Source organism: Palaemon carinicauda, chromosome 1, assembly GCF_036898095.1.
Source record: "Palaemon carinicauda isolate YSFRI2023 chromosome 1, ASM3689809v2, whole genome shotgun sequence".
Classification (NCBI taxonomy): Eukaryota; Metazoa; Arthropoda; class Malacostraca; order Decapoda; family Palaemonidae; genus Palaemon; species Palaemon carinicauda.
The window spans coordinates 107,226,458-107,242,476 of NC_090725.1; the positions used below are offsets into that span (position 1 = coordinate 107,226,458).

The 16,019-nt window shown below is 50.1% G+C and overlaps 1 non-coding gene across 1 annotated transcript; it reads left to right on the plus strand.

Annotated features, from left to right (window-relative positions):
* Nucleotides 1-311: 311 nt before the first annotated feature.
* LOC137658970 (5S ribosomal RNA) lies at nucleotides 312-430 on the plus strand. The gene has a single exon (XR_011047448.1). It is a non-coding gene; the product is annotated as a 5S ribosomal RNA (ribosomal RNA).
* The last annotated feature ends 15,589 nt before the right edge of the window (nucleotides 431-16,019 follow it).

Here is a 16,019-nt window from a genome sequence, read left to right on the forward strand (position 1 = left end):
TTCCAGGAAGCTCTTGGAATTCAGCCTAGACTACAGGTGTTCCTGCTCAAGATGCGGTGTGGCGATCCCGCCGCGGCATCGCAGGTTTTTCCCCAGAGAACTCTCCCTGCTTTCCTCATGGCCGCTCAGGAGGAGGCTTCCGCCCCCTTCGCTTTTTGGAGGTCTGGTCAACCCCGGTAGGCTCAAGTTCGACCTTCTTCAACACCGGGACAAGCTTCCGGGTCTTTACCAAGAGTGAGGGATCATGGTAAATTGCTAGGAGCCTTCTCTACTTCTGCCTCAACATCTGGAGTATCTAGCCATGATATTGAGTCAACGGCCATTCCACGTTGAAAACACCGCTTCTCGTCCGATCAGCGAAGTTAAGCAACTTTGGGTCTGGTCAGTACTTGGATGGGTGACCGCCTGGGAACACCAGATGCTGTTGCCTCCTTCTCCAAGCCTTCCCTTCAGTTGACTGTGGCAAGGCTGAGGAGAGTCGCAGTTTCTGTTCTCAGTCAAGCAGAGCTTTCAGCCCTACCTTGTAACGTTTCCTGGGTCTCTTTTCCTCATTGTCCCGTCTAAAGTCCCGAACGGTCGCCTCAGGATAAGTTCCCTGTGAGGCGGCCCAAGTTCCGGTGGTATCAAAGCAACGTTTAACCGGACTTTCTGGCCCCTATGGGACCAGCGGAACGTTTAGACCTGCAATGGGTGTTGACCTATGGAACCTCTTGCATGGGAGTGGATATTCTCGTCCTTTCCCCACATTTTGATGCTGTTCTCGGACTCGTCAAAGAAAAGGGGGGGGGGGGGGCATGTTCCGGTTCAGGCCTATGGTCAGGACCGGAAGGATACTTCCCCATCATTCAGGCAGGCTTAGGGGCCGTAGTCTGGCCCCTCTACAGATCCTACAGTTCCTGCCGAGTCGCTCCATGCGCGACGACTTCATGGTACTGGCGTATTTCAACCAGCAAGGGACGCATTTTCATACCTTCGCATCTTGCAGTAGAGATACTGAGATGATCCGAGGTCCTCTCAATACCACTGTCGGCTCGCTCATTCCGGGCAGATGAATGTTCTCTCCAACTACCTGAGCAGAGCCTCGCAGATGGAGAGTACCTGGGGGTCTTTGGCCTGTAGTAACCAGAAAGTCCTGGCCTGGGGGGCCTGATCGCGACAGCCTGGAACTTCAAGCTTCCGCTGTTCTTCCCCCCGGTCTCAGATCCCAAGACTCTTTGGCAAGATGCTTTCCGGTGACGGTGGGACAACATCGACGCCTGCGTCTTCCCACCATTGTTGTCTGTTGAGAATGGGTCTCAACACGACCAGGTTGTCTGTCAACCTTTCGATGGCCCTGAGAGCTCCGCTGTGACTATACGCAGAATGGTTTCCGGACCCTCTGCTTTCCCTGACGGAACTCCCGGGAGAGCTTCTTCCACGGCACAGGCTACTCAAACAACCACACTACAACATCTTTCACGAGCCGTTGCTTTGCTTCGGCTTCACGCCTGGAGACACTACGCCGCCGCCTCAAGAAGAGACAACCCGCTACAGTCGCGGAGCGGAGGTCGCGTCACCTGCGATAGTCATCCGCAGGGGTCTACCAGGCGAAGTGGAGAGTCTTCTGTGGTTGGTGTCGTGGGAGAGATACCTCTTCCCTCGAGGCCTCTTCTCCAGCAGTTACAGAGTTATTGCTTTTCGGCGGGAGGAAACTCCTTTCCGCTCTCAGCAGCGAAGCCTTTCGCTCAGCCTTTCCCTGGCCTTCAGGCTGAAAGGAATAGACTTTTTCCTTCCCGCTGGACCTTTCTTCGCTCATGCGAAGCTGCGAACGTCCCTGCCCCCTGTCGAAGTAAGACCTCCTTCATGGAGCATGGTTCGGACTCTTTAGTCCCTTAAGAGATCTTCTCAAGAACCATTACGTCAGGCCTCTGATCGTATTCCGTCTTGGGGGACGGTGCTCCTGCTCACTCTGGCCTCGGCCAGTGTGTAAGCAATCTTCTTGGTCTCGTCCGGCTCCGCCCTTTTGAGAGAATAGGGGAAGGCAACATTCAGGTTCGCTCCTGAGTTGTTTGCTAGACTCAGAATCTTGGGGTCCCGGGCCTTCGGTCCAACTCCTTCAAGATTTCGAGTCTCCATTCTGTATCAGATGACCCAAACCTTCTCCTTCTTGCCAGTAAAGGAATCGAGGGGTTATCTTTGAGAACAGCTGCAGTTTGTCCTCACGTGCAAGCTGGGTTGGGAGCACAGGAAGGACACAGGGGAGAGTCTCCAGTATACCTCTTCAGCTCGGACTCAAGGACATTCATCTCGACCTGAATCCAGACCCTACCCCGTCACGTCGCCCTACAGCACGATGTCGGGTACATCGCAATGTCCCTCGCCTTCGAGTAGAACTACTCTGTGACGCAGGTGCTACAAGCTGGAGTCTGGAAGCGTCTAATGACCTTCGCAGCCCGCTTCCTGCAGGACGTGACCCACAGGAGTATCGATACGTTTCTATCGCTCTGTGGTGGCTACACAACAGCTGGTCTAACCTCAGGCTCCTTTTTGGACAGGTAGCAGAAGGTTGAGGGCATTGTTATCAGGTTTTAGTCTGCATGAATGAAAGAAGTATGTCTGCCCCTTACTTCTTTCTTCATCGTCCCCTCTACTGGGGAAGCAGCATCCTGGTCTCTGCATAGCTGACCTCAAACCTCTGCAGGTAAACCATGCTTCCTTGTGTTCCGAGTATTGAGTCAATACTGTCGCGTCCCCCATACCCTGACGAGGTGGTATTGGGAACGTCCTAACCCAGAGTTCCTTCTGGAACTCCAGGTCAACTGCCTAGGACGGGTCACACTTTCTTCCTTCACACACAAGCTTATGTAGGCCACACGTTTCCTTGCGGAGCAAGGAACTTGTGAGGTGCAGGGACTCCTTTTCTCGAGTGCGACTCACTCGGATTCTGAGTCCCCGGGTAAAGCCAAAGCTAGTATGGCTGGGGACTTTCCACCCTTCCTAAGGGGTAAGTCACCCAATGTAAATAGCGTGGTTTGTATTTCAGTTACGGAACAAATGACAAATTCGGAGATAATTTGTATTTTTCCTAACCATACAAACCTTAGCTATTTACACATATTTGCCTGCCAGCCCTGTCCCCCAAGGCAAGTCCTACCTCTAAGTGAAGTGAAGCAGGTTACCGGTGTGTGAGGGGGGGAGGGGTAGCTAGCTACCACTCCCCTACCCCCCTGCTAACTAGCGCGGGGGTAATACACCCTCGTTAAATTCTAATGGCTCGCCATTTCAGCTACGCCGAAAGGTAAACCCAATGTAAATAGCTAAGGTTTGTATGGTTAGGAAAAATACAAATCATCTCCGAATTTTTCATGTGGCAAATCATCTTTTATTGGAAACGATTAAGTAATAAGGGTTTTTTTTTATAAATATATATATATATATATATATATATATATATATATATATATATATATATATATATATATATATATATATATATATATATATATATATATATATATATATATATATATATATATACTTTATTCCTATATCTGTTCATTTGATATTTTATATAAAATATTTTGCTACATTTTATATAGGATTCAGAGAATGCCTAGTGCTTTCTCATTCAAGCCCTTGACAGGATAGTAAGATCTCTCACAACGGGCATGTCCATTTTTGGTCTTATGTGAAAGAGTTTTAAAGTGCAAGTTTTTCTTAGTGAAACCTCCTTTATTAGTTACTCCGATAGACCTCTCTACCAAATACAGAGGGAGCCTAAGAGACAGGCTATGCAACCTCAAATGTCTCTCTTTTTGGAGAGGGAGGCTATTTAATATTTTATATAAAATATTTTGCTACATTTTATATAGGATTCAGAGAATGCCTAGTGCTTTCTCATTCAAGCCCTTGACAGGATAGTAAAATCTCTCACAATGGGCATGTCCATTTTTGGTCTTATGTGAAAGAGTTTAAAAGTGCAAGTTTTTTATTGCTAAATTAGTGCAGTGAATTTTATGCAATACAGTGGAGGGTGCTTCTGCTCGGACCTGTCGTTATCCTAACCTTAGACCTCTTCCAAGCTCCCCAATCCCTGGGAGAAGGAATGTCGATCGGCAAAAGGAAGCGAGAGGTGTTAGCTTGGCGCCGACCGTCTTGTAAGACCCGAGCAGAAGTCCCCTCGAGCGTTCCTGTTGACGCTTCCGAGAAAGCTCGCCCTCGCCGTAAGTAAGGCGAGGTAAAAGTGTTATCTAACGCCGAACGCAGAGCTTTGGCCAGCTAGCTACTAAGGTTGCTGTAAGAGTTTGACACGATGTTTGTAACTTAGTGCAACTTCTTTGTCTTTCTTGGTCGATGATCGACCATTCTAGTGCAAGCGTCTGAATCGTGATCGGCATTGTTCCGAGAGTCACATGACGCTGAACATCAAGCAGTTACAAGACGCAACGTGGAATGTTGTGTGGTTTTGGCTGACTTGAGGAATCGCGAGTGTGTTTGATCGCGAGCGTCTGAATCGTGAACGGCATTGTTCTGAGAGTCACGTGAAGCTGAACGTCAAGCAGTTGCTTGGCGTCTGGCTTCAAACAGTTGGACTTGACGTCGAATGTTAGGCAGTTAGACGTGACGTCGAGTGTCGTGCAGTTCCATGAAGTCAAGCTTCCAGCAGTTGGACTTGACGTCGAGTGTCTAGCAGTTAGAGGTGACACCGAGCGTCAAATAGTTGCATGGCGTCAAGAGTCCAGCAGTTGGACTTGACGTCGAGTGTCAAGATCGCGAACGTCTTAGTTCCGATCGTAATGAACGTGAGCGTCTAGCTGGAACATTGTTACGCCAGGCGCTATATTAAAAGATACAGAAATAAATACTAACTGGAAAGATTTTATTTTCTCAGACCAAGGCCCACTTGAACTAACTCTTGGTGTCTCTTGGAGGGCGAGAATTAAACCTCTAAAAACATTGAGGACAGAATTCAGGACCATAAGAAGTTGTCTCCTAGGAAACAAGACATCTCTACCTGGGTTAGAGACTCGTAGGAGGAAGGGATTGACGATCTCTTTTCCCCTATTTATCTTTTAGTGGAATTCTCTTAGGAGAAGTTCCTAAGATCCTTCTCCCTTCAGTTGACTTAAGGAACTCATGAGAGTTTTTTCAGAAGTTTCCAATTTATTTTATGCCTGCTGCTCCTCGTCCAGCCTTCAGAGTTTTCGCTAAGGAAGGCGTCTAAGGAGTCTCTGTTTACTAAGATGGTGCTGGTAGGGCAGTGCAATAGCACGTCCTCAATGCAGCAATAAGAGCCTAACTGCAGATGTTGGTGCAGCAACATTTTCAGCTGGAGCAGCAGGAAGTGCATTAGTGCTTTTGTGAGAGAAGGCAATGTACCCTTTTTTGCTGTATGCTTGTGGACGTAGGTCTTTGGGGGTCTTGAGTCTGATCCTCCGTCAAAACCCTGAGCAACAAATTCTGCCGTACAACCGGCTTTATGAGAGAAGTCGTCGTACATAGAAAAATTCTCGATCATCTAATAGAGCTTGAGGATGATGAGAGACTGAATGCAATGAGGCATTAAAACCTATGAAGCCAGCTTCCTTATCAGGTATGCCAGGATAGCAAGGTGAAGGTCTAGCCACGTTAAGGTCGACGACCTGTTGGCTTCCCCGAAGAGACTTTTACAGCCCCCTGGGTGGATCGCTGAGTCTCTTAAGGAATGCAGGCAATGAAGCAGGATAACTTTGCACCAACCCCCTTTTTTCTTCCTTTCTTCTCCCTCAAGAGTTGGTCAAAGACACAGGTTTTGGTGTGTAAATCAGCAGGAAAGTTTCTGCCTACTTTTTCTCTAAACTGCAGACAACAGTAGGAGCCAGACTTAACTACTTCTAGCGAGCCTGGGAGAGGAGAGGAGCAGACCATTGGTCCGTGCTATTACTAAAAGATGGATGCTAAATCTTTTTCCTAGTGAAACCTCCTTTATTAGTTACTCCGATAGACCTCTCTACCAAATACAGAGGGAGCCTAAGAGACAGGCTATGCAACATCAAATGCCTCTCTCTGGTCCTGGATGTCACTGCTCTTAACGCCTTCGTTCAGAAGACAAAGTTCTCCATGGAGACATCGAAATCAGTCCTTACAGAAGTAGGAAAGGTCCACTGGATGGTCTCTTTAGACCTCCAGGATGCTTACTTCCACATCCTCATCCATCCGAACTTCAAGCAATACCTGAAGGTTCGTGTATAGGAGGAAGTTGTCCAGTTTTGGGCTCTTTGTTTCGGTCTAAGCACCACCCCTCAAATAGAGGGTGCGTCTGTCAGGACCTGTCGTTCTTCTAATCCATAGACCTCTTCCAAGGAATGTCTACTTTTAAAACTTCTTCCAAGCTCCCTTTCCCCTGGGAGAAGGAATGTCGAACGACAAAGGAAACGAGAGGCTTTAGCTCCCGAGCAGACGCCTCCTCGAGCATTCCTATTGACGCTTCCCAGGACGCTCACCTTCATCATAGGTAAAGTGAGGTTAAAGTTTTTTCATCATCTTCGGATGACGCAGCGCCCAGACGAGGCTGGCATCAAATTCCAGACCTCTGAAGAGGAAGGTGGACACGGTCAATCAGCGTCCTATCATGACACAGCAAGCTTATGATTGTAGTCTTTGGAGCAGTCTTGAGCTTTTTTTCTTTCTACCAAAGAAAACTCTCCTACCAAACATTCTTTTTGGATGTCGGCAACTGTCAAATAACGTCCAACTCACCCAGTTGCAGGACAGTTGTCTACGCCTAGCATGACATCGGTTTATGCTCCTTCTCCACTGTTAAACTGGTTATCGTCATCTGGACGCTCTGCGTGTTTTTTAAACGGTGTAGAAAGAGAGCTTGTGGTAGACGTGACGTCTCCTGTACCACAACAGGTTGACCCTATTTTTATTATGCAGCTAGATATGCATCAGAAGCTCTCTTCGTTCATGCTAGTTTATCAGCCTGCGAACAACGAGAGTAGCAGGCCTGGACCCTGAGTGTCAGGTAACTTCGCCAAGAACGAACGCACACTTATACACCAAGCGTAGTGAGGCTACTAGTTGAGATGTTCTTAATGACGAACGTCTTTACAACTCCCTAGTTAAATGTCGTATTTTAGCCATTTTAACCCAGGGAGTCAAGCAGACAGACGTGACGTCGAACGTCCTCCTAACGGGACGTTGAGCTTCTAGGGGAACATGACGTCCTGCAGGACGTGACGTCGAGCATCCAGCAAGACGTGACGTCGAGTGTCTATCAGGACGTGATGTCAACCATCAAACAGAGTGCGACCACGAGCGTCAAACAGCTTGTGACATGGACTTGTATGCATTTCCACGGTTCAATTTATTACAAAGTGATGGAAAAGTTTGTGTCACACGAAAGGATCGGATTGACTCTAGTGGCCCTCTTTTAGCCCTCAGAGAGTGGTTCACAGACGTACTGTAATGGATGGTAGACACTCAAAGAAGTCTTTCATTAAGAGTGGATTTACTCAAACAACCCCACTTGGAAGGTACCATCTAAATCTCCAAGCTCTTCATCTAACTGTCTTCAGGTTATCAAAGAATTCACAAGAACTAGAGGTTTCTTTTCGAAGGAAGCAACTAGAGCTATTGCAGGAGCAAGGAGTACTTCTTCCATCAAGGTTGGACCTTTCTAATGTTAAAGACCTTCAGAAACTCCTGAAATCGTTTGAAACATCAAAGCAACAGCTCCAGGATTCACCATTTTGGAATCTAAATATTGTCCTGAAGTTCATTATGAGTGACAGGTTTGAGCCCTTGTATACAGCTTCATTTAAGGACCTGACGATGAAGACACTATTTTTGGTCAGTCTGGCGACAGCTCACAGAGTCAGTGGGATTCATGCTTTTAGCTTTAATGATTGGTTTTTTCGAGATCACAAAGCTATCTGCTCATTGCAGTTAGGCTTTCTTGCCAAGAACGAACGCCCTTCTCAACCTTGATCCAAGGCTTTTGAGATTCCGAACCTTTCGGATGTGGCTGGCGAGGTGTTAGAGAGAATCTTGTGATCAGTAAGAGCCCTGAAGTTATATCTGAACTGAACGAAAGAGTTGCGAGGCTAGTCGGAAGCTCTTTGGTGCTCGGTCTAGAAGTCCTCGTTACAGATGTCGAAGAATGCTCTTACATTCTTCATCAGGCTCTTAATTAAGAGGCTCATGCACTTTGCAGTAAGGCAGACTGCAAGTTTTTATAAAGGCCAAGACGCTTGAAGTTCAAACTGTAACAACTTCGGTGGCCTTCAAGCAGAATAGATCGTTGCAAAGCATTAAGGACACAACCTTTTAGAGGAGTAAATCTGTGTTTGCTTCACATTATTTAAAACTTGTCCAGACTCTTTTTGAGAACTGCTTCACTCTGGGACCATCCGTAGCAGCGACTGCAGTAGTGGGGGAAGGATCCACCACTACGTTCCCATAATCCTAATACCCTTTTCTTCTCTTGGAACTTTTGTATTTTTATGGTTGCTTGGAGATTGGTCGACAGTCTTCCACAATCATTGATTTTAGCAGGTGGTCAATTTTGTTCCTTGAGAGAGCCCAGAACAAGGGTATTGGTTGAGGTCCTGTCAACATAGAGGTTTTTAGACTGGTTTGACAGCTCCTAGAGGTCTTCAGCCCCCTGAGTGGATCGCTGGGTCTCATAAGGAAAGCTGACTAATGACTAGTATCATAAAAGTCAGCTTCTTTATCAGGTACGAACCCTTAAGCTTGTTTTTTAACTCTTAAATAATATTCCAACAATGTTGGCTGTCTCTGACCCTCCACCAAGGGTCTCAATCAGCTATATATATATCCACCGGGTAAGTCAAATGTTTAAAAATGATATTTTCATTATAAAATAAATTTTTGAACATACAGTACTTACCCGGTGGATATATATAATTTAATTCCCGCCCTCCTCCCCTCTAGAGACCTATGGGAATAGAAAATCTGTGGATACAGGTAGTGGTTCTACGTACCATCGCTTGAGGGCTCACTGGTGGTACACCTGGCTACTCAATCTGCAATTGCCGTGAGTTTTGAATTTCTGCCATGACGTCAAGGACTTAAGCTATATACTGTATATATATCCACCGGGTAAGTATGTTCAAAAATTTATTTTATAATGAAAATATCATATTTGGATTATTTTTTTACCCTTGCTTGATTTTGATCTCTCTATTTACATTTCAAAATGGCTGACCCCTCCCCTTCATATAGGAAGTGCATGAAAGGGTGTAAAACCCGGCTTCCAAAAGCCTCTGTTGATCCCCATACTATTTGCATTAAATGTAGGGGTAAAATTTGTAATTTTGAAGATAGATGTCAAGAATGTTTTGAATTATCCGAGAGTCGGTGGTTGGCTTATGAACGCTACTCTCGCAGATTAGAAAGAGATAGAATCAGACGTAGTTCCTCTCGATCAAGGGATTTATCATTTTCTAATGTCATTGAACCTAATTCTTCCCCTGTAGTGATAGATCCTGAACCTAATCCTGTTCAATCTGAGCTGACAATGAAAGATATGATGACAGCGATCCAGGCTCTTGGTTCAAGGGTGGAATCGCTAGCAGCGGACAGAGACCAAATTATGTCCGAAGTTAATCTGCTTAAAAGTGGTAATATTAATAGTTCTATTAATGTGTTCAGTGATGTGGAAGGTGCGTCTGCGCGTTCTTGTCGTTCACTTAGCCTTAGACCTCTTGCAAGCTCCCGAACTCATGGGAGAAGTAAAGTCGATCGGCGAAAGGGAACGAGAGGCGTCATCATTCGCGTAGACGTACCTTCGAGCATTCCTGTTGTCTCGATGTCACAGATCGCTCACCCTCACCATGGGAAAGGTGAAGTTAGTTTTTTATACTCATCCTTGGATGAAGCTATGCATGGCAAAGTCTGGCGTCAAGCTTCCAGACCTCTTAAAAGAAAGGCGGATGAAGGCGCGCAGTGACGCGATCCATCACCGCAAGCGCCTGGCTGTAGCCATTGGGATTCGCCAGAGCGCTTTCAATTATCTGCTCAATATTCTCCTCCTAAACGTACTAACAAAGTGTTGGAAATTGACAATGGTATAATTCAGACTGAGTCAGAGCTTATTCCTGAGTCTGGTGTTACGGTGCATGCACCACCACATCCATCGGACTGGATTCCATCTCCCGATTATGTGGAGCGTTATGCGAGCAACGAAGAGGGCGAATTCGCTAAGGAAGTTTCGACTCCTGTTTCATCTAAAGTTGATCCTAAGTGGTCTATGCTGCTTGACATGAAGCAGCAACTATCAACGTTTATGCATTTTTATAAGCCCGCGGTCAGCAAAGCGTTGGTTCGTCATGATTCCGATCGTGACGCGATGTCGCACAGGCGGCCTACCTTTACACATAGAGTTCCTACTTCTCTTGACAGCAAACGTCAAGCAAGTGAGCGTGACGTCAAGAGTCATCATTCCAGGCGCGACGACAAGCGCCAGGCAGCTGAGCGCTAAGTCACGCGCCAGGCGCTTGAACGTGACATGGCACACCTAGCTAAGCGTGACTTAAAACAAAAAGAACGTGACGTCGCATGTCAAGCAGACCATGACGCCAAACGTCAGTCGAATTCAGTTCAGCATGCACACGGACGTGACACCAAGCGCAATATTATTGAGCGCCAAGTAGGCAAACAAACTGAACGACTTGATCGCGCACAACGCGCGCCTGACGCTTGCGCTCGCGAGCGCCGCCTTTCAGAACTAGAAGCAGTTACACCAGCTGGTATTATTTCTGAAGAGGATCAGAATTTTCATTCCTCCCTGGATGAGCCATTGGACATTGCCTCAGAGGAGGAAGGAAATAGAACACCACAACATTCTGTTGATCTCAAGAAGATTATGTTGATTTTCTCAGAATTATTTCCTGACAGCTTTACTCCTGTAGCCACTCGCTCTCCTCCATCGGAGTTTACAGTGGGATTATCATAAAAAACGTCAAGGTTCACTAAGATGGTTCTCTCACGCTCTTCTAAGAGATCATTAAAGTTGATGGAGAATTGGATGCAATCTAAGAGTTTCAGGAAAGACAAACTTCTCTTTTCCTCCAGCCAAGGTCCCAATTCACCCGAGTTGCAAAGGTTATCTAAGGTTTGTGCACAGGAAGGAAGTATTCCAGTTTCGGGCCGTATGCTTTGGCCTCACCACCGCCCCTCTAGTCTTCACAAAGATCATGATAAATATGGCAAGCATGCTCCACTCAAGAGGCATCAGAGCCTCCATGTACTTGGATGATTGGCTACTAAGAGCCCCCTCACTCAATCGCTGTCTGGAGGATTTGCGTCCGACAATGAGTCTGTCAGAGGAGCTAGGACTTCTGGTGAATGCAGAGAAGTCTCAATTGATCCCTTCCCAGAAGATCCTTTATTTGGGGATGGAGATTCACAGTCTGACTTTTCAGGTTTTTCCATCACCTGCAAGAATACAGCTAGCTCTCCTAAGGCTTTGTGCCTTTCTAAAGAAGGAGTTGTTCCGTAACCGAAATACAAACCACGCTATTACAGAGGGTTTACCTTTTAGCGCAGCTGAAATGACGAGCCAATAGTTTTAACGAGTGTTAATTACCCCCACGCTAGTTAGCGGGGGGTGGGGAAGGGTAGCTTGCTACCCCTCCCCCCTCCACACACCGGTGACTTGCTCCACTTCACTTTTGGCTCGGCGGTGATCAGACGTGTCTGCTCATCGTCGTCGTGACAGCCTTTAATTTTCTGCTTTTTCTTTTCAGCGTGTGTGTTGGCTCTCCTCCTTCCGTACATCCTTCGAAGGGGGAAGTGAGTCCATCGGTCTCGGCTGCTGCTCACTTCCTTCTGAGGGAAGTGCTTTGACGGAGACTCCCCTTCGGAGGACTTATGGTCCCGACGATCTTCCCCGAGGCCGCCTCCGCCGTAAGGCTCACCATCCGCTACGCCACAAGGGCCTCCCTTCCCCTTACAGGGGGACTAAGAGGCGCCTTTTTGGGTCTTCATCCTCCGGGGGGGACTCTCCTCGTCAGCCTCAACCTACAGCTCCGCCTTCCTTGAACCTCTCTGCAGACCGCTCACCATCTCCTGCCAGATCTTCGCCTTCTGGAGAACTCGTCACCCGACGGGCAACGGTCCCTTCGGGGCTAAGGGATCCTTCCCTTACGCGAGCAGTGCTAGCGCACAAGCGCTCTCCTGCTCGCCAGCGCTCTCCTGATCTTCAGCGCTCTCCTGCTCGCCAGCGCTCTCCTGATCTTCAGCGCTCTCCTGCTCGTCGACGATCTCCTGCTCGCCAAGACTCTCCTGCTCGCCGACGCTCACCTGCTCGTCGGCTCTCTCCTGATGTTCGCCCCCCTCGCCAGCGCTCTCCTGCTCGTCAGCTCTCTTCCGAGCGTCAGCACTCATTTGAGGACCATCGCCCTGCGGTCTCTGACCACCCTTTAGTTTCTGCTGAGCTCCCTGCTCACCATCTGCCTGGTCCTGTGGCTACGCAACATCGTGCTGCGCGTGTGTCAAAAACACATGTTTGCCAACGCGCCAGCGATCTCCCAGTTCCTGCTCGTGAACGCGCCGCGCCACCTGTCCTTTCACATGACACGCGTCGACCTTCTGCTCGCCAGCGATCTCCAGCTCCCCAGCGATCACCTACGCGCCAGCGATTACCTCCTCGCCAGCGTTCACTTGCTTGCCAGCGCGCACAGGCGATCTTAGTATCGCCTATTCAACAGCGACAGCTAGCGCGCTAACGTTCTCCAACGCTCCTGAAGGAACATGGTTCGCCAGCTTCTAGCTCGCCATCGCGCGATCGCCCGCCTGTGCATGCTGCTCGCCATCGCTCGCCATTGCCCGCCTGTGCATGCTGCTCGCCATCGCTCGCCATTGCACGATCGCCCTCCTGCGCATGCTGATCACCATCGCACCCCATCACGCGATCGCCCACCTGCGCATGCTGCTCGCCATCGCTCGCCATCACGCGATCGCCCTCCTGCGCATGCTGCTCGCCATCGCTCGCCATTGCACGATCGCCCTTCTGCGGATGCGGATCACCATCGCACCCCATCACGCGATCATTCACCTGCGCATGCTGCTCGCCATCGCTTGCCATTACGCGGTCATTCACCTGCGCATGCTGCTCACCATCGCACGCCAATGCGTCGCCATGCCACATCGCGCCATCGCCAACTTGAGCGACTGCACTCACCAGCTCGTCATCGATCGCCTGTGGATCTACATCGCCAGCGATCTTCCTCACCTACGCGGCAGCGCGTTCCCTCGCCATTGCGCCAACGCTTGCGTTCGTCGCCTCGGACACGCGTTCATTTACCTGCCCACCCTCGCGCCCACTCGCCTGCGTGCCTGCGCGACCGCTCGCCTGCGCGCCCGCGCGACCACTCGCCTGCGCGCCCGCGCGACCGCTCGCCTGTGCGCCCGAGCGATCATCCACCTGCGCGCCCGCGCGATCGCTCGCCCGCGCTCCCGCGCGACCATTCGCCTTCGCGCGTCCATTCGCCCTCGCGCGACCATTCGCCCTCGCGCGACCATTCGCCCTCGCGCGCGCGACCATCGTTCGCGGCGAATTCCGCAGCCGGTGGTAGCAGCAGGAACGCGTGCTCCTAGACGGCACTCGGGATCACCTCCATCCAAACACAGGTTGGTAGTGCAGGACGAGGAGAGGTTAGTACATCATTCTTCCCCACCTTCTTTTCAGGCAGGTACCGTGGTGTCCACTCCAAAGGATCGCCCGATCCCTTTCCCTTTAGCGAGGATTTCGGACTCTGTGTCCTTGGAGCAGCAGACTTGGTTTGGTCCTCTGGCACGGGCGTTAGTGAGGGTTATGAAACCAGCACTCGCTGGGTGAGCACAACCTCGCTCTTCCTCTCCATCACTCTGTGGAGGAGCTGGCGAAGGGAGTTCCCCTTGAGAAACTCTCTGCCCGGCAGGTGTCGTTCTCGGCGGCAGAGATCCTTAACCACGAGAAGGTCGCTAAGTGTGCCATGCAGGCCACTTCGTGGCTGGACTTTTGGCTAGGATCTCTGGGCATCCTATTGCGATCGGAGGACTTGTCCAAGGAGACCAATAGGAAGGCCCTAGAGACCTTCTTGCTCTTGGGCACCCGCTCCATCGAGTTTTTGGCGCACCAGGTTACCACCCTGTGGGCCAACTCGGTGTTGAAGCGTCGCGATGCTGTGTCCGAGAGATTCCATCCGAAGGTCCCCGCCGTAGATGTGTGTAGGCTCCGACATGCTTCCCTTCTCGGGGAGAGCCTGTTTGAGCCTCAAGACATGGAGCGAACGGCTGAGAGGTGGAGGAAATCCAGCACGGACTCCCTCCTCCATAGGGCCCTTACAACTCGGCCCTATAAGCCTCCAGCCCCGCCACAATAGCAGCAACAGCCTCGTAAGGCTCCCAAACAGGCACCGGCAGCTAAGAAGGTGGTGTCTAAGCCCCAGCCCTTTCCAGCCAAGGTCAAGAGGGGCGGTAAGTCCTCCAGGGGAGGCAAGACTCCTAGGGGTGGCAGTCCCCCTGCATGTCCACCTGTGGGGGGATGCCTTCAGCGTTGCGTCCGCAGGTGGCAGCAACACGGGGCCGATGCTTGGATGGTCTCTGTGATCGGCCAAGGTTATCGCGTCCCGTTCACAACATCTCAACCTCCCCTGACAGCGAATCCAGTGTCGTTGAGCTCCTATGCCACGGGATCGGCAAAGGGGCTGGCCCTTCAGGCCGAAGTCGAGACCATGCTCGAGAAGGGTGCTCTCCAGGAGGTCGTGGACGGCTCCCCAGGCTTCTTCAGTCGACTCTTTCTTGTAGAGAAGGCTACTGGAGGCTGGAGACCCGTCATCGATCTCTCAGCTCTGAACAGGTTTGTCAAACAAACCTGGTTCAGCATGGAGACAGCAGACACGGTCAGACTTGCGGTGAGACCACAAGACTTCATGTGTACACTGGATCTAAAGGACGCATACTTCCAGATCCCAATCCATCCGTCTTCCAGGAAGTACCTGAGATTCTGCCTAGACAACAAGATCTACCAGTTCAAGGTGCTGTGTTTCGGTCTCTCCACAGCTCCTCAGGTGTTCACCAGAGTGTTCACCCTGATTTCATCTTGGGCGCACAGGAACGGCATTCGTCTCCTTCGTTACCTGGACGATTGGCTGATCCTAGCAGACTTGGAGTCGACCCTTCTTCGGCACCGAGACAGGCTTCTGGATCTTTGCCAGGATCTGGGGATCGTGGTAAACCTCGAGAAGTCCTCTCTGCAGCCGTCCCAACGACTGGTTTATCTAGGCATGCTAATAGACACCAATCTCCACAAAGCCTTTCCATCAGACGACCGGATAGCAAGGCTGAGGAGGGTGGCGGAACCCTTCCTCAGGCGAAAAGAACTCCCCGCCCAATCGTGGTTGCGTCTCTTAGGCCACCTATCCTCCCTGGCCCGTCTGGTTCCAAACAGCCACCTCAGGATGAGATCCCTTCAATGGCGGCTCAAGTCCCGGTGGAATCAAGGATCCGATTCCCCGGACATTCAGATCCCAATGGGGTCTCTGGAACAGACGGACTTGCGGTGGTGGCTGGCCGACGAGAACCTGCGGAAGGGAGTGAGTCTTCTCGTCCTCCCCCCGGAATTGACTCTGTTTTCGGACGCGTCAAAAGAAGGGTGGGGGGCGCACGTTCTGAACCAGAGGGCCTCAGGCCTTTGGTCAGAATCAGAAAAGTGCCTACACATCAACCTGCTAGAATTGAAGGCCGTCTTTCTGGCTCTTCAGCAGTTCCAACGGTCCCTGGCGGGTCACTCCGTGGGGGTGATGAGCGACAACACCACGGTAGTGGCTTATATCAACAAGCAGGGAGGCACTTTTTTTGCAACAGCTATCCCATCTTGCAGTAGAGACTCTGAGGTGGACCGAAACCCACTCGATAACACTATCAGCTCGCTTCATTCCTGGCAAGAGGAATGTGCTCGCCGACAGTCTGAGCAGGGCTTCGCAGATAGTGAGTACCGAGTGGTCTTTGGATCCTCAGATAGCCAACAAAGTCCTGACTTTGTGGGGTTC